General features: G+C 39.9%; 1 protein-coding gene across 3 annotated transcripts in view; it reads right to left on the bottom strand.

The window, feature by feature from the left end:
- The window catches only part of WIPF1 (WAS/WASL interacting protein family member 1), a 109572-nt gene that overhangs the window by 42437 nt on the left and 41602 nt on the right, over positions 1-25533 (bottom strand). The window lies entirely within an intron of this gene.

A 25533-nucleotide genomic window follows, 5' to 3' on the forward strand; every position in this document is an offset into this window, starting at 1 on the left:
AAAATAAAACAACCCTCCTGGTAGATAGAGCACTGTCTAGTAGAAATATAATTTCAGCCACATGTGCAGTTCTGTCTTCTACTTAGCTACATTAAAAAGAGTAAAAAAGGAAATGATGATAATATATTTTATTACACAGTATGTATTTCAAAAATATTATTACAACATGTACTCACAATAAAAAACTCATTAATTAGATATTCTGCTTTTTTTCCCCCACATAAACCTTTCAAAACCAGGTGTGTATTTTACTACCAAAGATATTTCGAGTGTTCAAGAGCCACTATCATATTGGACAACGCTGCTCTGGATGTTGAGGGCCTGGTGGGAAGGAGCCCATCTCACTCATCATCTCCCCTGGCAAGACGCCTGGGTGACACTTAGCAGACAATCAGTGTCAGCCCTGGGAAAGTCTTGGGCTGCCTTGGGCCGTCCAGAGCCACCTCTGGGCTATGGCTTCAAGGCTAAGAGCAGTTTATCTGGCTTGAAGCCATCCCTTAAAACGGGGCATTGTCACTGTACGTATTCTTGGGTTTGTGGCCAGTAGAATTAAAGGCCAAAATTAGCTTCTCCTTCCTGGAGTCTTAGTGCTGACAACCTAGTTTAGGATTTGAATCCTCTGCCAAAAGATACTGTATGGAATACCTTCAAATTGGGAGCTCAGAAGAGATTCACAGACTCAGAAGCTTTGGTGGCTTTCCACTGTACACTCAATAAAATCTAAAGTCCTTGCTGTGACGAGCAAGCCTTCCTCCCGTCTCCCCTCCCAGATCCAACCCTTCCTACTTATCCTGTACTTCATGGACCTCTTTATTTCTCCCCCATCCCTCTGTTTTAGGGCTTTTGTGATGAAACTAAACTTCCGACTCCAAGTTTAGTTTCATCCTCCATTTGACTTAGGGTTGTGATTAGGCTGCCACACACTTGGCTGTAGTTAGGGAGGTGCCAGAGTGGAGCAGAGATGGGCTGGATTAGCGCCTCCAAAGAGACCCGGGGAGGCCCTTGCTTCTCCTGATGTGCGGCGATGCAGGACAGCCATTGAAAAAGGCCACATGGGAAACTGCCAACACATTTAACAGCTCTCTTTCTCAAGCAGAGCTATTTGCCAGTGTCAGGGATATGACAGGGTCTCTTAATTAAAATAAAAACAATTCAAATTGGTCACTAATATCCAATACCAGTGGCCCCCAGGGGAAAACCCATTTGAAATACAGGGTAAAGTTTCTTATAACACAAGGGGCAAACTGGTGGAAAGCACCATTTTCACATGCTGCCTGGTATATACTTGTGCCACACACAGGAAGAAACTATTGGCATATGGATAGCTATGGGTTCCTTTTGGTTGCTAATCAGTAGGTACGAAGCCCAGGATGGGGTCTTTACAATTATTTCTGGGGTGCGGACAATCACCATATTGTTTCCTATTCAGACTTCCCTCCAACTCTATGGTTACTTGGTATCTCCTGCTGGAGGACAAAACCATATGAATAAAGCCTTTTCCCATATGACCTTCAAAGATCCTGTTGGACATTAATGTAGGTAGAAGAACTGTTTATAGTTATCTGAGCCTAAACCTTATCTCCATTTTACATATGAACTCAAAGCAATTATCACATTGTTGTATTAGTTCCTGGATGGTCCAGTAATGCAACTGTCATATAAATGAAATACTATGTTTTGCTCAGATTTTTACGAAGAGTTGTTCACCCCTTCTGGAAAATCATGTGCCCAGAGACATTGCCACTTGCAGTACTGAAGTCTCTAACTCTTACCCTGGTTGAGTGTGGAGTCGCAGCTGTCCCATTCACGGTGATTATAGGTGTAGATACACACACCTGACCACTTACTTCCTTTTGTTGGTTAATGAGTTGTATCGGATCACTTGCAAATTGAAGCTATTTGATAATAAATTGCAGTCCTTTTATTGCTCTTTTTAATTATAGATAAAAATTACATGAATTTTGGAGAAAATTACGTATGAGCTCAGATTATTTCATCTGTGAAGGTCCATTGAAGCTTGTGAAGGGGGCATTAGAAAATACTGCCACTAAAAGTGGGCACGGGGTGAGACAAGGCTGAGAGCCACAGCTTCTGGTGCTCAGGGGATGTTTGCATGTCCGTACTACGCTCTGTTTCAAGTCATCAACGGCAGTTTGATGGCTCTGCTCATCCAGCCTGGGAAGCAGAGAGGAGCCTGTGGACGAGCACAGCTGCTCACCTATAATCCCGGGAGGGAGCTCTGCTCGCACTTTGTTTCCATTCGGTCACAGATGTGTGAAGTGCCTCTTCCTCCTGTTTCTTAGCAGGCGCTGCTTTTCTCAGGGGCTTGCCAGACTTTGTTCTACTGGGATGACCTCAGATTCCCATCTGACTTTGCTACTCCAAGAACTTTCTGCCTCCCATTTGGCTACTCTGGATTCTACAAATGACTGAGAAAACAGACGTTTGGAAAAACATTCCTACGTGTCTCTGATGAGATGACTACCCTACCGGCCATAGGAAAGACAAGGAAAGTGTTTCCTACTGGACCAGTGTACAGACGTTGTTCCCTCAACTCCAAATAGGGGTACAGGGCAATAGGATCAGAAAAGGGTGCCATCACAGGATGATCAGCATTTTGTGTGTGTTTTGTTTTGTTTTATCTCAGCACTGACTAAATGATTCCTTTCCCTGCTTCACGGAAGCTGCTTCATTCAGTCTTGGACCATTTCATTCTGTATCAGAACCATTCCAACAGAATGATCCATTGGTCACTTATGTAAAAGCAACTCCATGACTACATTTAAATATTGACTAGTTTGAGAATAACAAACCACAAAGATGTGAGGTATGAAAACCACATGTGGTTTATGTTTTGTAGGATACCTTCAGTTAAAAAAGACACAAAACTAAATGGTTTCTCTCTGCCTCACCACCCCTACCACCATTTAAAAAAAAAAAGAAAGAAAACTAAATAAAACTAAATCACCATTAAACAGAACCCACCCCAGGTGTTACTCTTGGCTTTGGGGTGGCAGTTGCGTCCTAGCAAAGCAAATAAGTAGCTGGCTGGGTACTGTGGCTAAGGTAACAATAACCTGTTAGCATAATCTCCACTTTAGCCAACAGCTCCTCCCATCCCTTTCAGTAACCACGGGAAGCGCTTCCTTCTTATAGATGAGCTTCTCCACCTCCAGGCCCTGCTACTTTTCCTGCCTTGACCTGGCCTACACTCAATCTCTCGGACCTCTTCTCCAGCCCCAAAGAAAAACACACAAAGAAAATTATTTTCTAGACTTAAAAATAACTTGTACGCTCTGTTTCTCTGCTCCCCTATGTATGTGTCTGACTAGGTAGCTAACCAGTGACCGGGTGCCTACGCAGAACAGTCGTTCAACAAGGACCTAGTCTATTATGAGCCAAACACTGTTTCAGATGTTGGAGATACTGCAGTGATCAGAGAAAATTCTCCACCCTCACAGAGCTTACATTCATAGGAGTTGATGTTGCTATTAAAATAAAAAAACAAAGACCAACCTTGAAAATTCCCTGAGCAGACAAAACCAGTTTAGTCATACAAGCAAAGCTCAATTTGCTTATTTTGCAAGACTAACTTGACCTGGGTCATTTCTTGCTTATGACGCTTGAAATCATGAGCAAAAATACTTGAACTGTTTGCCAAGGTTGATATAAGGTAACCACTGCCCCATTCCCTATTATTTAAGAAAATTCGAATATTATAACCAATCCCTGTGAAGAGTAAACAGTCACTGTTTTCTCACTAGACAAGCTGCTTTATAACAATATACCCCTGAGCCTCATTCCATGCTTTGGTTTGAGTGCTCCCAATTTGCCAACTGTCTTTTTGGTGTGTGCACAATAAACTTTTACTAATTACTCCTTTGGTGATTCATTGGCTTTACTTCTGTTATTTCTGAACTTCTGGCAGTGTGATGGAAGGAACACCAATTTATCCCGTTTTGTGCAGTGCAGATGTTCATTTCGGCCCAGTTCCTCTGATCTTCTACAGAGCTGTTTCACAGAGGTCACTGCCAGAAGGGCTAATTTAGGCCAACTCTACTGTGAATGTACAGTGCTTCAAAGTCTTTGGGGGGTAGTCATTTCTATTTGAGAACCACTCCATACAAACATACTTGAGGGTACACTGACAGGCTGGCCCACAAGTCTATTTAATTTACAATGTGACTAAACTGAAACTTCAGTTCCAAGTCTTCAAAGGAAAGGACTTAGAGGTGGTGGGTGGAAGAGGGGTTCATTACTCTCTGGAATGCTCCAGCCTTAGCCTCTGCCCACTTCCCCAAGCCAGCCCTCCATTCTTCCTCGACCTCACTTAGGACCCTAAAGGGCTCCTGTCCAAAAGTACTTCTTACCTACAGGCCATAATTCCCTTCCCTAGGATAATATAATTTCGTGCAGATGCAAAAGGGAAATCAAGTTGTTGGCTTTTAGTTTTAAAGAGAGAAGAGTTGTTAACCTAAATGACATTGAATTAGTGGACTTTTTGTTGAGATACAAGAAGACATTTGGTTGGAGGGAGACTCTACTCCATATAGTAGTCACACTCTCTGGGGTTAACTTCCTTAAGTTTCTCCCACTTTTTATAGTTAACTTCCGTCACATAAAATAAGTATTTTCGTATTAAAAAGTCAGACACGGAAAAGTTTGGAAAATATAAATAATATAATTTTTTAATTGACTCATTAGTACTTAGAGAAAACCAGTTAACATTTTGGAATTTCCTTCTAGTATTTTTCTCTGTGTGTGTGTATCTAAAATGGGATAATGCTGTGTGTGTATATATATAGAGAGAGAGGGGCGGGGAGAGAAAGAGAGAGAGAGAGAGAGAGAGAGAGAGACTTATAACCTTCTTTTCTATATTTTTCTATATTAAATGTTCTCCTAACATAATTTTAATAGTTGCATATTTCTTTTTACGGATGTTCTATTACTTATGTAAATATTTTCATTGTTAGACATTTAAATTGTACCCAATTTCATTATTACAAATCCTACTATGATAAATAAACTTGTATCTAAATGTTTATGGTCACTTCAGATTCTTTCTTTAGGATAAACTTATTAGAGTACAATTACTGACATAGAAAATGTGAAGTTTTTCTCTTAATGATCTTAATATATATTGTCAATTGTTTTCTCACAGTTTTAGTAGTCATACTCCCACTAACACTCATTTCATTTCTTTTCAACATGTGCTATTATTACTTTTGAAAATCTTTGCCCATTTGATAGACAAAAAATTGTATGTATGGGCAGTTTCAATTTTTATTTCTTTGATTACTAGTGAGGTTGACAATATATTTCATATATTTATTGTGTTCTCCACTATTATAATAGTATATCTTTCTCCATTAATTGTTACCTGGATTTTTTTTTTTTTTTAGTCACAGGGTTTTAGTCTTTTCCTTATTTCTTTTATCTAAAAGCTTTATCATAAAGATTATCTAAAAGCTTCATGACTTTTCATAGAGAAAAAAAACAAACGTTCTAACCATTGGGGGATTGCGTGAGTAGCAGTGACCATTTCTGTGTGTTTATAAATCAAATTTCACAAATCAAGGATTGCCTCTATTCCCGACAGATATACCCTTACAAAAGAATTCTCTTATATTGCCACTGTGGCTGTTTTTGTGCAGCCTATGAGAATTTTCACCATTCTAGGAAATATTTCCATCCCATATTGGGAGGAGGGAGCAGGAAGTCCAGGCACACCTTACCACAATTCTTCCTACCTCAGAGGCGGAAGTAGAAATGCCTTGATTTACGTGACACATGTGCAGACATGTGTAAACCTCTAAAGTTTGAGTACAGAAAGCAGCCATCATGACCCTGAGTCAGCTTATTCCATCCTCAAGGGCAAAGTTCCCAGGAACTAAGGAGTAATTTAGGCTGACCTAATGAGTATCCAAAGCTTCATCTTTGCCATCTTTATTAACCATTCTGCAAATATTTTGGAAAAAGTAAAATCAAATTTAGAATTTTCTTTTTTAATGATTGAAAACTTGGCAATAAAAAAACCTCTTTCTGAGCTAGTTCATTCAAAATAGCTACAGTTATCTACTTGATTCTCCAGAGGACTTGGGCTGGAATGACATCCTCTGATCTCCTTTCTGTGTCTTCCTAAGTCAGGGGCTGTTCCTCACTCCCTATAGTTCTCTCCTGGATTTATAAGATATTCTCCTTGTCTAACTGAGAAAGGCAGGTGCTTTGGGGTGAAGTGCCAGAAGCATACTAACCATTCAGCAACATCAGCTATCATTATTGTTAAGTGAACTAAACTTCTGTTGGCTAGCAAAGTGGCTCCTGTTTAGAGAGGGGTAATTCAATGCAATGTAAGAATGAAAAACTTGCTCTATTTTATATTTGAGGAAACCTGGGTAGCGGCAATTTCAGAGTCTCCATTTTATATCAGTTCTACACCTAGTTTTCAAATTTACTCTGGCCTATTTCAAAAAGCTGGCATTGATCCACTCAGTCTGTGCTGGTCCCTTCCTCATTCATGCAGAATGTGTCTGCATTTTTGTTTAATTTCAAATATTGCTAAACTCAATGAACACAAATTCAGGAAAAATGCTCCAGGAACTTCCTAAAAATAGTTTCTCTTAAAAGTTAAGGAGGAATAGGGATTACTAAATTTATTTTATGCTCATTGCGTTGTTTTCATTTCACCTGGAGAGGATCCAATCAGTCGGTTAAAGTTCCAGCTGGGCAGGGGGAGAGCCACTTATCCCAAAATCCTCCAAGGCAGAGACTTTTCTTCAGTGTGCTAAGAAAATGTCCAAAAGCCCTTTGGGGGTGGTCTCACCCAACTGGGGAATGAAAAGACAGAGCTTATATTCAAGGCTGCTTTATTCTAGTGGTTAAGCAGTAAAGAGAGAACAGTAAAGGTCTGTGAATGTTTTCAGAGGTGGCACATAATGAACTGAGAGAAAACAGGCCTTGAGGCAAGATCTGATTTCTCCAAGCGAGTGAGAAAACAAAACCACGATTCCTATCATTATGCCCAAGTTCAGCCACCACAAGATGATGGCACTCTGATGTGAAAACCAGTAGTGCCAACCGTCAAATAAGGCTTCAGCAAAACTCAATACCACACAGAAAACACTTTCAGTATCCAACTGTCGTTGGCAGGGAATTCAGGGAAAATCATTGTGAAGATCACTGATGTTAAACTTTATTTTCCAAAGTACAAAGGCTTCTGTACACAGAACTCTGTATTTATCCAGATTTACTCCTAGTACAGAATAGTCGGTGGAGGCACAGGTCTAATATTCCTCACTAGCAGTGTCTAATGAATTCTCTTCAACCTCTAACTGCACAAATGTAGAGATACGGTTTTTCTGCTCTTGCTTTCTCTCTTCTGTATCTTGAAAATATAGATGAGAGTTTCTCAAAAATGCTGACACACAAAGATGAGGCATCTCAAAATCTTTATAGGCATAAGCAATGTGTAGAAGTAGAAGCAATAAAGAACCGCAATATGTACCACTCTACCCCGAATTCACTACAGATTGCTGTATTTGTGACGTGTATGTCATCAGTCTTAAAACGCAGCTTTAAAAAAAGTTAAAAATTATAACACATTCTAAAATGCCCAGAAACAATGCAAAAGACATTGTACAATATATTACTCAGGGAAGTAAGTGGTACGTGTTACAGCTTTGCTAAGATTTGGGCTTTTACAAAAATAAAGTCCACAAAAGGACTGGATCAACTTAGTGGCGATTTTCCTTAAGTGAACTCCTCCCATACCTCCCCCACAAGGAAAAGCAATTACATTTTTAAAATGTAAAATCAGAATCTGATAAAAGTCAAATCAGTTCTCTTAATGCATAAATCTGGGAGTAGAAAAATCACTATAACTTTATTATGGTTATATATTTTAATCTCTAGTTTTATTTTCTTTAGCATAGGTATAAAAGTACTTAAAGGTTTAGAATTTACCCTTAAGATGCTATGAAATATTACTCCCTATCTTCATGACAAGAAATTTATGAATTTATGGAAAAGGGAATATTTATAAAACACGGCAGTAAAAGCACTGTATATGTTTGTATATCAACATTTAAAAGTATTAAAAGGTCATTGCCAAAAATATTTCAAGTATAATAAAACGAAAGTTAAGAATGGCTTTACTTAAACTTGTAGTTTCTAAAATTTAGAATGTAGTTTCTAAAAGTTCTAAAATTTAGTTTCTAAAACTTCCAAAGAATCTGGAAGTATCAAAGGTTAAGAAGAAATCCACCTTCAAAAGAGTTCCATGGAGAGAGAGATAGAGAGAGAGAGAGAGAGAGAGAGAGAGAGAGAGAGAGAGAGAGAGAGCAAGCAAAAGGTCATCTGAGGACATTATTTTTGCCTAAACTTTGACTACCATTCAAAAGAGGGAGCCAATGCCTGATATTACCAAAATGTTTTCTACTGGTAAGCTCAGATGACAGCCCACCCTATTTGCCAGAATTAGTGGATGAAAACTCATTTCATGAAGTCATGCACAGACATGCAATACACTAGTAAAGGTTTGCTGCCATCCCTCAATCATCGCTTTGCTTGGCTAGGCTGGTGGCCAGCAGGAATATCTCCCTCTGCAAAACTGTTCAAAGTAATGACTTGGAGGAAGTGGTGTGCTGATACCATGAAAAAAAAATCCCTCAAACACAAAGATAGTTCAAAAAGCATCTGTATATGGCTCAGAGGAAACAAACAGCTCAGCTAATTTCAACTCCAAATAAACCCAAGAGACCAGTTTACCTTGGCCATAGCTATACACACATGCAGGAAACTGAAGGTCAGCAATTGTCCAGTGTTTTGTTCTGTGCCAAAGGGCAAGAAAGAGCAGCGTTATCCATCCATCCACATGGCCTCAGATACAGAATCACATGTATGTAAGAGGACTTCATACCACTCTCCATGACACAAACTGGCCTTAGACTACTGCTGGAATGGCAGTCTGATGTCCCTTCCTGAAGCCACTAGTAAATCAGAAGCTAATTCTGAGCTTCTGAAATATGGTCACTCCATTGCTAAAGCCTTTCCGTGGGTCTTCCTTCTACAATGTTGTCCTTACAGAGCTAAGAAAGGAGCAGGGCACCTAAAACAGTTGTTTCTGTTGTCAACCATGGGCTGAAATACATTTACAATTTTTAAAATGACAAACATTGAATTTTCAATTTTTGAGCATTTAAAAATATTCTTCAAATGAAATGAACACATCAACAACAAAAGTCACATTACATTTGGCATTGAAAATCATTTGGAGTTTTTCTGTAAATGCAGCTGCTTTTCTGAGAGAACAGGTGGCGATTGCTACCTATATCTTAAAAAGATTCTTATTTTTATTTTCAAATAACTTTTACTTGAGGTCATTCGATGTGTCAGCAAAAGTCTTTAAACTGTGTTTTCAATCCAGATTTTGTATTGATATTTTGATGTCTTTATTGCTACGAGGCTTAAGGAGGCTCAACAGCCCTTTGGTTTTGATCACTTGAGGAAATTCCTCTTACAGCTGATGACCTATTTTATTTTACTTTTCTTTCCTTCTTTCTTTCTTTCTTTCTTTCTTTCTTTCTTTCTTTCTTTCTTTCTTTCTTTCTTTCTTTCTTTCTTTCTTTCTTTCTTTCTCTCTCTCTCTCTCTCTCTCTCTCTCTCTCTCTCTCTCTCTCTCTTTCTTTCTTTCTTTCTTTCTTTCTTTCTTTGTTTCTCTCTCTCTCTCTCTCTCTCTCTCTCTCTCTCTCTTTCTTTCTATTTTTTTTTTTTTTTTTGTGGTGAGAGGAAGACAGGAAAGAGTGATAACCTTTAATATCAGAAATGTGTGACACTGACCTTCTACTGGGCAGTGAGATTTTTAGTTCCAAATACTTAGTCCCCAGATCACATGTGGAGACAATGAAAATGTTTTAAATGATGCTTTCCTTTCTCCTTCAAGTATTGGCCCTACTGTTGAAGCTGGGCACAGGAAGCAGAGATTTTTGTCTCAGCTCAGTAGCTGACTCAAAGGGCAGCTCCAAGCTCTGCAGTTTTTGCAGTTTGTCTTTCTAGGTCGTACACTCATCAGCAATCCTCTGCTGCCCATAAAATCCAACATAACCTTCTGGGCTGCTCTGGAAAAAACACATTGAGTAATAGGGGATAGAATGCTCTCTGGTCACTGTTTCCAGTGCTCTTCTCTGGCCAGAAATACCAAATCACAGGCATCTGGAAAAGAGAGGTGGCCCCGAAAGAACAATGGCATTACACAGCACTGGCCGTCTAAAGGTTCATCTATGTGTTTCCTGCTGTCTGCTTCACATGGAGATACAGGAAATGGAGCAAGTGGTCATTTCTATCAGACTTGGCTAAAGTGCTAGGGTAGTCTTAAAATGGCAACGGTCAACTTCCAGGGAGTGAAATGTTCTGATCGCCTTGAGGCTACAGGGAGAGGTGTCACTGTCTATGGTCGTGACAGTGAAAGCGGTGTGGTCTGTGAGAACTTGCACCATGTGATGTTAACGTTTTCCGAAAGGGCTTTCCCAAAGGTATCATTCAGCTACAGAAAACAATTAGAAGGCCCATCAGCCTCTCTATGGGTAGTGTATACATTACACTACGTTTCTTGGCTGGCCCACGGCCTGGAAAGAATTGAATAAGATACCAGGAAGTAGACAAGCTGTAGAGCGAAGTGATGCAGAGGTGGAAAGACCTAGACAGGCAGAGGCTCAAAGAAAGCCTCTGAGGTTTCGTTTCATCGCCACAGATCTTAGTCACATAATTTCCTTTGTGGATCTTAACAGTAACGAATGGGCCAGGTGGAAAATGCCAAAAGTCATCTTGTCTCTTCAACAGTGGTTTTTGTTTTTTTACCCTTTCTTTATTCTAGGAGTCCTCTTTTCAGAATAATTTAAAACCCCGTAATCACAAGCGCTTCTTTAGTGCCTACATTCCCCTTCTGAGATCAGCTGCTGGGACCCACTCTTATCAGGCCAACTTGATAAGAGCAGGCTTCCGGCCCAAGAGTGGCCAGTGTTCAGGCTAGAGAGCACACTGTGCGCTGGTCAGGCACGAACAACTCTGCTCTACGAGCAGCCAGGGGCCTTCTTGTCTCTGAAGTATGTGCCGGGAATCACAGAGATGGGGAGTCTAGTAGACACACCAGAGAAATGAGCAGAGACAGAAAGGAACAGCTGAGCCACTTAATTGGTGGACATAAGAGAGGAGATGATCCGTCTCGTGGGACTGAGGGCAAATCGTAGTTTTTCAGGTACCTATACTGCATTTTTAATAAATCTAGTAGTATTGATACTGACAATAACAACAATAATAATAGCTAACACTGGGCCCTTACTATGGACTAAAAAGCATGCGAGGCACTTTTATAAGTATTAATTAATTCAATTTGCACACTAACTCTATGAGGTAGATGCTGCTGCTCTGCTGGTGGTGGCACTGAAGCACAGAGAAGTTAAGTAACCTGACCAAGGCCACACAGCTCATTAAATGGCAGAGACACAATCTGAAGTCAAGTGGCCTGGCTCCAAAGTCCATGCGTCCAACCGGTATGCGCCTCCCTGTGGGTTTCCTGTCTCCCTTACGGTCCAGCCTTACAATAAAGGCCCTGAATTAAGGAGGCATGACAGAGGGTCAATGTCTTGCTTCCCTATTGTCTCACAATTAGCATTTTTCTTGGCTTCCTCATGAATCTTAGTAATTTAAGTATATATTTATTAATTCAATGTGTATCAGGAACTGCACTGAGCTTTGGAAGCTAAAGAAGAATCAGCCCTGCTCTAGCTCTCAGGAACCTTCTACTTAGGAGAGGACTTGGTCTGCACACACTACCATATTAGAAAGTGCTTCCGGGGTTTATATTGCAAGGTCACACTGCCATGACCTTACACATGATATATCGTGTAGCCTATCTTTGTACACATTGTGTCCTAATAGTGTGTTGTATCCTGAGCTCATTGATAAAGTAATGTCTAAAAAGCACCTTTTTAAAAATCACCGAAATGAAAACAGACATGGTGAAGATGGTCATCCTTCTTGGGATTCCAGGCCAGAGTGAGCCCAAGGGGATGGCACCAAGTCCTGCACACGCTGGCTGGGAACAGCTCTGCGAGTATAGCCCGTAGGTGGTGCTGCTGTGTCCTCCACAGACACTGCAGAGCAGTGGGCAGTTCTGGCAAGGTCTCTCGAAAGTATGAACCATGGCCTCTTCCTCTGTTGTACCACGGCTCACTGCCAGCAACTTGCTCACAGCACGGATCCCTACTGCCACCAAATAGGCATTATATATCTGTAGCACTGGCAAGATGGCTTCCAGGCACCAGGTGTCATAGCTTCTTATTTTTCCACCCCTTTAGCTCACAGTACATTATTCTGCATTTGATACGCCTTTAATACATTTATTTATTTACATTATTAAAGTACAGTTAACATATAGTATTATATTAGTTTCAGGTTTACCACATAGTGATTTAACATGTATATTATCTTATGAGGTAGTCACTGTTATAAGTCTAGTAACTATCTGTCAAGTTCTAAAGTTATTACGTGATTGACTATATTCCCTATAGTGTACATTATACATTCTAGTTATCTTATAACTAGAAGTTTGTAGCTCTCAATCCTTTTCACCTTTTTCACCCTTTCCCCGCGACCTCTTCCCCTCTGGCAACCATCAGTTAGTTCTCTGTATCTGTAAGTCTGTTCTGTTTTGTTTTGTTTGTTCGATTATTTTGTTTTTTAGATTCCACATGTAAGAGAAATCTTATGGTATTTGTCTTTCTCTGTCTGACTTATTTCACTTAGCATAACCCTCTAGGTCCATTTGTGTTGTCACAAATGACAAGATTTCATCCATTTTTTATGGCTGAGTAATAAGAGACATATATACATATATCTCACATATTCTTTATCCATTTATTTATGGACGGAGACCTAGGTGGCTTCTATATCTTGGGTATTGTAAATAATGCTGCTATGAAGATGGGGGTACACATGTGTTTTTGAGTTAGTGTTTTTGTTTTCATCAGACAAATACCCAGAGTGAAACTGCTGGGTCATAAGGTAGTTCTATTTTTAATTTTTTGAGGAACCTCCATACTGTTTTCCATAGGGGCTGCAGCCAACAATGATCAAGGTTTCTCTTTTTTACATACCCTTGTAAGCACTCATTTGTTGCCTTTTTGATAATAGCCATTCTGTCAGGTGTGAGTACATTTTAAATGCTTTTCCCCAATTATGACAATCGCATAAATCCATCGTGAAAAACGGTGAACACAAATAAATTTAAAGAAGATAAATTACCTATAATCTGACTGAGTAGAAATATACATTGTTAACTTTTTGGAATACTTCCTTCTAGTCTGTTATCGGTATATATTAAGTATTACAATTTTAATACAGTTTTTTCCTTTCTTAAAATGTGTATACGTTTTTGGGGCACCCTCTGTATATGTAAAATTAGGGTTGTAATGTATGTAGTTTTGAATCCAGCTTTTATTATTCTTTCATGCTCGTATTCTTTGAAAACGTAATTTTTAATGACTGCATGATATTCTACACCAAAATTTATTTAACTTTCTCCTATTGCTGGTCATTTAGTTATCTGTCTTTGCTTTTATAAATGTCCTAATATCAATATCCTATACACAAATTCTTGTGCTCAGCTAGGATTATGCTACAGAATAAATTATACAAACAGAAGTAGTGGGTCAAAGAGCTCGAATAATTGATACACAGCGCAAGTGGGACTTTGGAAAGCTTATACTCCCTCTGGCATAAAAGAATGCCCCATTCACCATACTTTTGCCCAAACTGAATATTACAATTTTAGAAAATCTTTATCTTAAGTTGGTTTCTTCAATGGGTCAGAACAGTGCATATATTTCAACTCATGCCCTTAAGTAACATTTCATACATAAGGGCCACTTACAAACAAAAGTGAAATGAGTCTACGGTCGGCAGTCCCCAACTTGAAGACTTAAAATGCTTTAGAATTTTAGAAATGGAAATTATTTTAGAGATCATTGAGCAAACTGTTTCGGTTTATAAATAGGTCACCAAAGCTCAGAGACGTTAAGTGACCTGCGTAATGTATTTGAGTTAGAACTAGAATCTTGTCTTGCCCTATCAGTCATCTTTTTAGAACAGGTCGACAACCTAATGGAAGCAACAAACCATTGTCATCAGAGTGAAAGTATAAAGGAAAAAATAGTCTAAGGCTATATTTGAAAATGAAACCATTATTGTTCTAAAATCAACTTTATCTTCATGACACCAAGTCAGAATAAATTGTTTTACAAACAAAAACAAAAGCAAAAACTTAAATCTATTAAGATCCCGGCTGAAATCTACAACAATCTTTTTCTTGGAACTATTAAAATATTCAGCATTGATCTATTATGCTCTCATCCAGCCAACACTGACTAAGAATATACTGTGGCCAGGCACTGTGTTAGGTGCCCGGGTAGCATGGAGAAGGGTATCAAGGTAAAAGACAAGGGATTCATTCTTGAAGGAGGTGGGTAGGAAGCAACTAATCATAAAGCATGTGACTGGTGCACAAGGTACTGTGGGACTGGCAGAGCAATGGATACGGAAGGCTTCAGAGGAGCTGACACATGAACTGTGCCTGGGCTTGAAAGCAGTCTACTGGGCAGAGGAGGGAGAAGAGCATTCCAGGCAGTTAGAGAGCAAGACTGCTTATCAGATGTGGCTGAAACATGGCAGCCTGGGGAGATGAGCTCTGGCAAGAGATGAGGCTGTAAAGGTATTCTAGGGTCAGGTAGTGTTGAGGAATTTGGATTTTAGCCTGGAGGTTTTGGGGCCCCATGAAAGATGCTTAAGTAGTGGTGCTACGGTCCGATTTGTGCTTTATCAAACTCACTCTGGTGGCACCATGGGGAAGGACTGAAGACTCTGAAGGCAGGAGATTTATCTGCATCAGTTCAGCCCATAGGCTTCGAAGGTCTAAATTAAGGAAGAGGCAGAGGAATATAAAAGAGGGGATGGATTTGAGCAAAATTTAATAGGAAGAATAAGAATAGAGATTTATTAGATGTGGATGCCATTAATGAGATGGGGAAGGAAGATGTCCAGGTTTTGGTGGGAAGGGATTTGCACACATTGAGCGTGCCCACCGGAGCTTGAAGTCTGGCGAGATATCAGGTATATCCAGAAAGCAAATGGAAATACAAATCTGGATATCAAGCAGAGTCTATGACTTCTGCTGGTGATGATGTCACAAGTGCTGTTAATACAACTGCAGTGTGTTGGCGACATTCATAATTGAAGAAAATGCAAGTGTTCAGTTAGATGTTAGTGAAAATAAGATGTGATATTTTCCCCGTCCAGTTCACAGACTTCAGGTTAAAAATCCCTGTGTGAAAGGACTCAGCATATCTTGGAGCATCTAAAAATCAGTGTAATGCTTTGTGGATGGGCACAAGGACTCCTCACATAGCTCTGGAATCTACCATGTGTGGGCATTTAGTGTGTTTGTGAAAGATTCCATTTTTTAAAACCACGTGGTACTTGCTCATCCAGCTGAGAAATAAATCGACTTTGAAAACTGTTCCCACAGCTGCAAAAGGCAAGTGTTTGGCACTAATAAATCAGGATTAGTGGGGCTTGGCTTATAATAAACCTTTCACCTCCTCTGTGCAGGTGGTCACCAACTGATCTATGGGAGCAAACAAGCCATGTTTTGAAGTAATAACCATTTTTCCAATGACAGGTAGGACTGGGGTAGAAAGCAAGTAGAGAGGAGATCTTCAAGTTCAGTCTTCTTGAACTTGGGGCCCTCTGAAAACATAAATCAAAATTATGGGTCCTGGGACCTGCTTGACCTCTGGTTGGTACCATAACCTTGGTAGGTTATTTTCTTTCTAGATAGTGAAGAATAGCCTGGGATACTATCAACAGGCCCCTATCAGCAAATCAGTGAACTTGTAACATAATTATAGTTTTAAGTTTTGCCCTCCTGGATCCTAATTGAAGCTTGTCATCACCTGTTCTCAGAAATGCCTCCCGTGTTCCATTTTAATGGGGGTGGGACAGGGTTATGTTCAAAATATTTAACAACCAAAAGGCACAGGCAGTAACCAATCAGAACGATGTCTAATTCTGGAGCAGGTCCTGGGGCACCCCATGTTGTGCCAAGCACTGATCCTTAGTTGTTGAACTATGAGAGAGGTCTTAGGGGTCCTGGGGTGCACTTGGGTGACCGAGGTTGGTGATTATTCAACAAATGGTTTTGAAGCCTCTCAATATTTTACTAACCAACATGGCTGTATCCATGCAAACAGACTGACTATCAACTGCTGACATGGGGGCTGCTTCTCCCAAGGGTCCCCATGGAGGTTTACTGCTGTACGAGCTGACTCTGTCACTCTTCAGCACTGCCTAGCTTGTACTGTGGGGACACAGCCCAGCCCTCCTTTCTGAGCTTGAGCTGAGGGCAGTGCCTCTAGGTCCTGGACCATTTCCAAGGCTCTCAGAACCGCCTGCTCCTCCCCTGCAGGTCTCTTCAGGGCTGGCTGGCTGCAGTCTCCCGGCTCCCAGGCGCCTCCTAGGAGCAGCCTGAAACAGCTGCTGCCAGCTGGCATCAAACAGGCTTCTAAGCGAGAGAGGGTCGGGTGTTTCCTTATGGGTTTGATGGAGGGGCATGGTTTCAGTCCATAGGTGTCATACCACCCAAGTAGCCCCACCACTGTACGGGGTAGAGGCCAAAAGAAACTTTTTAGGTAGCCTCTCAATTCAAGGATTGGTTTAGCAACGACCTGAAATTTCTGACTTGGAGCCCCATATTTCAGTCTTATCATAAAAGACTTATTCTGCATTGCTTCTTGGTCTACATTATTTTACTGAAATGCTCTGGTTGGTTTTACTTTGCTCCAAGCTTCCGGGGAGTAGAGTAGGGTAGGCTTTGGATACAGAAAGCCCTGGATCTGAATTCTGGCTCTGTGGACTGTGGCCCAGTCACTTCACACCTCTGAGGTAATGTCCACCTCTGTAAACGGGGCTCAAACAGTGCCTGCTCTGTAGACTGGCAGAGGGGCTCTTGAGATAAAGACGAGTTTGATAGATGTTCTTCTTAGAAACTGAGCATAAGATTGAGAATACAAACTTTTAGTCTCTGTTTGGAGTAGAACTGCCACTGTTATTCCAGTGTACCAACTTAGGCATTTTAAAAGTAGATCCTTTTTGTTTACTTACGCTAACTAAAAAGTAGACAAAAAGTGAATTTAGAGGTCAAAAGGTAAGTTTCACACAGACTTACATCTAACCCATAAGAACTCAGAGTTTTCCCTGTTGAATGAAGAAAACATACCTCTTTTTCCCCCAGGAAAATAGCCAGCATAGATTAATTCGTTAAGAGTTATATAACTAGTTAATCTGTTTCAATGACAATAAACATGATTTCAATTATTAAGATAATATTTACATAAACATTAAAAGATGAAAACAACTACATAATATGTTCTTCAATTGCCTTGACATATATGCAAAGAAAAGCATGATTTGTTTAGGTATTGAGCATTTGGAAAAAATAAACCTTGCTTTTGTCCACTTTACTCAAATATTTTTTTCTTAAAATAAGAATCATGGAATCATGGGGTCAAGGCCTAAAACAAAAATCTTTACCCTTCTACTCTTGCTTACCCAAGTGAACAAACACTCTCTCTCAGATTTCAGTCCCAGACATCAATCAGTGAATAAGTCCTTATACAGGGTCCCACTCCATGCGTGTGTGTGTGCGTGTACATGTGTGTGTGCACATGTGTGTTTTAAATAGGAGTTTTGGAAGCTACAGGTGTATTCAGGAATGATATTAAAACATTAAGACCATTAGGAAAGATAAATTTCTTTTAGGATTCTAACTCCTATGTTTAGACACATATATACAACTGCCTACTCAATATTTCCACTTGATGTCTGCATCTCACACTCAACATATCCCAAACATATTCCAAAGTAAACTCCACCCATCTTTCCCCTACGCCCACTTGCTCTATTTACAGCCTTCCCCATCTCAGTTTGATGGCATTTCCATTCTTTCTTTTCTGAGGCCAAAATCCTTGGAGTCTTCCTTGACTCCCCTCTTCTGTTTATTATTGTTCAATCTGACAGTTAATTTTGTTGGTTCTACCTCCGAAATAACCAGACCCTACTTACTCCTCACCACCTCCGGTGCTGCCACCTGGCCCAACGCACTGTCAGCTCTCACCAGAGTACGTACTGCAATAGCCTCCTAACTGGCCTCTCTCTTCTTCTCTTGCTCTCCTACAGTTTATTCTCAAGACAACAGCCAGATGGATCCTTGAAAGCGTCAAGCCAGGTCATCGTCTCTCCTCCGCTCGAAGTCCTCCCAAAGCTCCCTCTCAGTGAGCGAACGCCTAAGTCCTACAGAGACCTACGAGGACCTAAAGCATCTCGTCCCCCACATCACCTCACTTACTCTGCCCTACTCACACTCTCCTTGTTAGTCCTCGAATATGCCCAGCATGCTCCTGCCTCAAGGCCCTTGTGCTTTCCCTCAGCTATCTGCAAGGCCAGTTCCCTCGCCTCTTCCAAGTCTTCGCTCAAATGCCACCTTCTCCATGACGGTCACCCTACATACCCCATTTAAATCCACACACCCACTACTATGTTCCTGCTCTTCCTTACCCCGCTGTACTTTTTCTTCCACAGTATTTACTACTTTCTAACCTTGTAGTGCACTACATACATAACATACTATTTTATTAAGTTTATTGTTGTTATCCAAATCCTCCAATTAAAATGTAAGACCCACATGGAAGGGACTCAATAAATATTTCTGAATTAAGGGAAAATGCCAAACAACAACAACAACAAAACAAAAAACAAACCCAAAACAAAACAAAGCCCACAAACAGAAAACACCCAATGTTCAAAAAGAGCCTTCTAATGTGCAATAATAGGCACTACATTTTGTATCTAATTTTCTTATTTTTATAATGTTTGTGGTATTTTGAAAAGGAATGCCAAAGAAGTAGGATTGACAGTGAGGAGAGGCTGCTGTCAGCCCAGGAAGACTCTTAAGAGTGGCATGACTGGGAGGGAAAGATCACCACACTTGAAGCACATGGGCTTCGTCATAGAGGTCCGAAAACTTCCCTTTTATCCGGGAGCCAGAGGGATCAGACTCGGAATGATTCACCCACATTACAAATTCACAAGAGGCTGCTGGGTACACCAAAATTTACAAATGATGCCATTTCTTTCTAGTGACCATGTCCATTGTCCAGAATATACTCTTCTGAAATGATGGTACCCAGGAAACTATTTAATGTTCAAAAGATGGTTCAGAGATCTCAGAATCAGAGGTAAAGATGAGTAAGCCTCTTGAGGGCTATTTAATCTGGGCCATGGTGAGCCCTGATCTCCATCCATACTTCACAGTGGACAACCCCTCTCAATCTATATTCATGCCCACAAGATTCAGGGCCTCTCGTCCTGGCCAATCCAGGGCAACCATTGGGAATTTTCCCTTTCTGAGCTGTCCTCTTTGTTGCATGGGGCCATCACCAATCACTGCACACAAACTTTCTCCAGGTGGGATGGGTTAGGTGTCTACCTATAAGATTACATTCATATTGCTGTGCTTTCTTCCAGGAATTAAGTACAGGTCACTCAGCTGGAGTTTTGGGAGTTCATAAACTCCTCAGTTTTTTGCTTTACTCCATTAGGCATGGGTCTAGCCTCTACAGATCCCTCAGGGGTACCTATATCTGGATTCCAAGTCTTTGAGACCCCTCCACATTGCAGCTGGTGACCTGTGCTAGAATCAGAAGCCTTAGTCTATGCCCACTACTTTCACCAATTAGCTATATTGACCAAGACAAATCACCTAGCCTTACTGGGCCTCAGTTTCCAAACCTAAAAATGAGGGTATCGAACCCTTGAAGGTCCCTTCTATTTCTAAAAATTAGGGATTCTATTTTTCACCTACGCTTTAAGTTTTAAATAATGACAACAGCATCTGAAAGCCTCTTTCCTAAACTTTTCCCAAGGCCAGATGTTCCTGGCACTAAAGTGGGAGAAAAAAAATAGTTTTCGAATAACCTAACATTTTTGTCTTTTAGAGCAAATTGTCCTCTGGCCTTTTCAATTCCCCTTTGCCTCCTGTTACCCTCCTTACCGAATCTTTAAAAGAAGTTTTAAAAAAGTAAACTATCCACCTTTTCTAATTTATCAGGATCCATCTTACAACATTATTTTTTTCCAAATTATTTTTCTACATAAAATCTCTCAAATATTTTTATTCTGGTATTACTCATCAGCCTTGATTTGTCCCTGTTTTGCCAGGAAAATTATGAAATGCTCTGGAGAAGAGGAACAAAAAGCTTAGAGACAGGGCTGGCAGAGGAAGTATGCTGTCCCTGCAGGTGAGTTCTGGTCCGAATTTTCATGAGGTGATGGGCACAAAATGGCAGGACTGACAGTAAAAAACAGAAAGAAGAGAAAACAGAGGGAAGGAGAGAAAGAGTGAAGGCACATGTTGTTTGCTTTGAAAGAGGTTTTAGGCGAAGTCCTGGTGGCAGCTCATCAAGAATGTTCATTTAGTTAAATGACTCTTGGAACTGGGACTTTTCCTAAGAAGTCACACCGCAGTGAGAAGGGGGAGTTGGAACACCAATTCCTTTTCTTTAACAGTTTTCTCTGTGCACCTTTCTGTGTAGCAAGCTGGTGAGGTATTGGGCAGCCCCTGTACTGGTCCCATACCCAGTTTTCAGGAGTCAGGATCATTCTACAGGTCCCTAAATTTAGCTTTTAAGGAAGACCAAATCTTTTTAGAGCTGTCCTAGAAATCAAAGATGCTCCAAATCACCATTTGATAAACCAATGATCTACTGAAAGAATAGCAATCCACTAGCAAACCCTCCAAATGAATCTATAGGTATAATATATACATAACCTCCTAGTCTGAAGTTAGTAGTATATTCTAAATAATGGTACTTTTCAAGATATCATCTATTGACTTTTAATGAAGGAGACATATGCCCTAAAAAGTATTCCCCCCATTAAAAGATGTGTGTGTGTGTGTGTGTGTGTGCAAACATGTATTCTACTATTTAAAAAACTGTTTTTCAGCAACACAGGACTATAAACCAATACAATGAGTGAACTTAAAATATGACATATAATTAAAATCCAGACACAAGCAAAAGTAGAAAGGAAGCTTAATTCATACCAGAAAGAACCAAAACCGACATGCTGGTAAGTTGCTAGCTACTTAGACTATCTCAAAGCAGTAACTTCTAATTAGTATTAAGAAACTACAACGTTACACCTGAAACTATTTTTTAAAAAAGAATATACATGAGGAAGTGAACTATAATGTGAAGAAGTTTAATTAAAAAAAACCTGAAAATAAAAAAGACATTACTTTAGTGGTATACGGATACGTCCTGGTGGAAGTGATATACGATGTCACATAAGCTAGGTGCCTCTTAAATTCGGTTTGTTGTACCATAACAGGGTTCTACTTTAAGGACTCATCTTTTCCTAGTTTATTCTTTTCAAGAAAAGCTTTCTCTGCCCTTTCATGAACAAACAAATGTAACTATTCTTGTCATTTTCTGAGGCCCTTTTTGTGTGTGTGCAGGGAAGATGCAAAGAGGCTTTTTTTGGAAGCAACTTTCTAAGTGATTAAGAAATGGAGGGAGTGAAAATCCATGTTGTAGCAGGTGAAAATCAATGGCAGAGTGAAAAATCAATCATGCATATGGCAATCCTTCCCCAGAAGTGTTACTGAGTATCCATGAGCATTAATGATATTTATTTAGAAGACAGCACCTCCAGCAAAAGTAGAACAGTACAGCACTGTGTCAAACTTCCACCATATCTTCCCCACCATTTCCTTCCAGAAAATCTGTCATCTAAAGAAATACCATGGCCATGCCTCCAGAAGAGTCCCACTGTCCTTGCTCCTTTGCCTGGGACAACAGCCCAAGTTCTCTTTGGGTCTTTACTACCCAGAAGCAAAATACAACATTTTGTTTGAAAAATTCACAAAGGAAAATGATAGTAATCTTGTAATCTGAGTTATCTTCAAGTCTATGGGTTTGGAGGGAGGGTGATATAAGAAGACTTACTTGCTCGATGGTTCTTAAAAAGTATGTTTATTCCTGCACGGGGCCTGAATTTAGTCAAGTGAATCAAGGATAAGACTTTTTCCTTAAGTTTATGTAACCAAAAAAATACAAATCGTGGAAGGAATAAAAAGTATTATCCCAAGCTATCTCTTCTGTTCCCTTTCTTTTCCTTCCCTTTACCTTTGTAAGCTCTTGAAAACTGAACTGCTGATAAGCTGAAAATGACTGAGATTTTGTGCAGCCTTTCAGAGTCAAGATAAAAAACTTTTATTGGGGGAAAAAATCATATTATTGAAACTCATGCTCTTTGCCAAGGGTGTAGACCACAGGAGGCAACAGGCTCTTCGCAGATGATGTGGACATTAGAACTTACACATACGATACTTTAAAAATCTATGGTTCCCTAATATCTAGAATATACCGTGTTTCCCCGAAAATAAGACCTAGCCGGACCATCAGCTCTAATGAGTCTTTTGGAGCAAAAATTAATATAAGACCCAGTATTACATTATATTATATTATGTTATATCATATTATATTATACCCGCTATTATATTATGCTATGTTATAGTAATTCTATTATATATTATATTATATTATATTATATTATATTATATTATATTATATTATATTATGTTATATTATATAAGACCAGGTCTTATGTTATATTAAAATAAGACCAGGTCTTATAAATTTTTGCTCCAAAAGATGCATTAGAGCTGATGGTCCGGCTAGGTCTTATTTTTGGGGAAACATGGTATAAAGAACTCCAACAACTCAACAACAAAAAAACAAATAACCTCATTAAGACTTGAACAGATATTTCTCCAAAGAAGGTATACAGATGGCCAACAAGCATATAAAAAGATGCTCAACATCACTATTTATCAGGGAAAATGCAAATCAAAACTATGAGACATCATCTTATACCCATCAGGATGGCTGCTATGAAAAAAAACAACAATAATAAAATAACAAGTATTGGTTGGGGTGTGGAGAATCTGGGACCCTTCGGCACTGGTGGTGGGTGTGTAAAATGGTGCAGCTGCTATGGAAAACAGTATGGCAGTTCCTCAAAAAATTAAAAATAGAATCACTATATGATCCAGTAATATCACCTTTGGGTATATATACAAAATAATAGAAAGTAGGGCCTCAGAGAGGTATTTGTACACCCATGTTCACAGCAGCCTTATTCACAATATCTAAAAGTGGAAATAACTCAAATGTCATCCACAGATAAATAGATAAAGAAAATATGATATACACATACAATGGAATATCACCCAGACTTAAAAAGGACAGAAATCCCGACACATGCTACAACATGGATGAACCTTGAGGACAGGATGCTAAGTGAAATAAAGTAGTCACAAGAAGACAAATACTGTGTAATTCCACAAATATGAGGTACTTAGTCAAACTCTTATAAAGAGAAAGTAGTATGTGGTTGCCTGGCGCTGGGTGAGGGGGAAATGGGGAATTGTAGTTTAATGGCTGGAGGGTTTCCATTTTGCAAGATGGAAAAGTTCTGGAGATGGGCTGTACAACAATGTTAATGTATGTAATACTATTGAACTACACACTTAAGTTAAGATGGTAAATTTTATGTCATAAGCATTTTATCACAATTGAAAAAAACAACTATGGCTCCCCATATTTCCCAGTATGATGGTGAGGACAAGAATAATATCTGACCAGGAACTTCTTTCTTAGAAGCTCAGAGAGCTGCGCCTCCAGACTTGCTGATGCCAACTCAAAAAGATGACCAAGGATGAATTCAATTGTCAAGGCTGCACTCATCAGAGTTTTATTTTTTACTTTCTTTTTCCCTACTAGCATGCATGTTTTGTATATCTCACCATTTCATCCCTGTGAAATCCAGGCCACATAAACATCGGTGGATGCCGACTTTGAAGGCTTACTGTGTGTTTTCTGGGGTTGGGGAGAGGAGAGGCTTGCATATATGTCAGGGTCCAAGAGAAGAGGGATTTGCAAAGTCAGCCCCCTTCCTCTTCTTATTTAGAGAATTCAGTAACATGCCCATGCAGTCCCTCCCCCATAAAATTAACCATTTTCTCTCCAGATAAAAGGTGACCATTGATTTCTTTCTAATTTTGACCTTCAAACTGAACTCAGTGTTCAACTTGAAGTAATTTATGTGGAAAAATTACATGCTAGATTAATATTTCAGGTGCTTTCCACCATCCAACATGATCTACCACCTTCGCCCATTCCGTGTCTTCCTCTTCTTTTTTTTTTTTTTCAGAATCACTTCCAGGATTGGGGATCAGAGGCCTTGCATAATAATGACACTTTGTAAACATATAAACTTTCCCCCAAAATCAAACACAAAGGGACACAGGGAAAGTGGAAAGCTGGAGAAGATGAGAAATGGCAGGGAAAGAACACACGCCCCCGACCCCCAAGAAGAAATGCAAACAGCTTTTGGAAACACGCATTTACAAAAAAGAGGTCAGGCCATCTGGAAAGTATTTTAACAAAATAGAAAGCCCTTTTCTACTATGAGCAGATTAGCAAAATACAAAAATCCTTGAACAACAAAGCTCTATGACCAATGAAAAAAGCAAACCAAAACCTAAAAAGGAGCTCCTTCTAGGGATGACTGGCCACGCCTGAATTGTAAGCCTCTTCCTGGTGCTGGGGGGTGGGGGGGGCATTCCTGCTGCCATGTGCGATAGGCCTGCCCTCTGCAGTTCCCCGTGTGTCTCCTCCAGGCATTTATTTGTGCAGAAGTTTCCAAACAGCAGTAAAGTCCAATCTCCTTGCCACCCCTACCCCCATGGGAGCGTAGGCTGCCTCTGTCAGAGCCTGTACAGGGTTTCTGAAACCACTTGGGCCGAGATCCCCAACTTAGAATCCTCCCTTATTCTGTCAGCTTCCTCTCCATTTTCTTGCACAACATGGTAGTAAAAAATGACTGAAAAAAATGTGGAGATCTGAAGATAAAATCAACAATGATTTTTTTCTCGTTCATCACTGTCCTGGTTATTTTGTATGATTGGGCTATAAACAACACGTGAGTCCACTCACCCCTCACCCCTCTGTCATTTTGTTTTTCAGCACAGAGACTATGGAACACTCTGGGCTGGAATGAAGAGATGAAACAAAAACCTCCCAGTTCTGGTCTCTTCTCTTCATTACTCTCCCTGCCTCTATGAACACATTCACCAAGTCACAGAAGAAATCTAGTTTGTTTTTTTAAAATGTCCAGAAAAGAGCTCAGCAACCTCTCTGGTTAACCTGTTCTAACGTTTAGTAACAGTCCAAGAATTTAGTAACTTCCCTCTTCTAACTCAGATTTGAGGCATTTTCCTTCTTCATACAGGCCTGAAAGGAGCAGGTCCTTGTGCAAGAGCCTTTTATTGACTTGAAGGTCTTTATTAAACTGTCCCTC

The sequence above is a fragment of the Rhinolophus hipposideros genome (assembly GCF_964194185.1).
Source record: "Rhinolophus hipposideros genome assembly, chromosome: 6".
NCBI lineage: Eukaryota > Metazoa > Chordata > Mammalia > Chiroptera > Rhinolophidae > Rhinolophus > Rhinolophus hipposideros.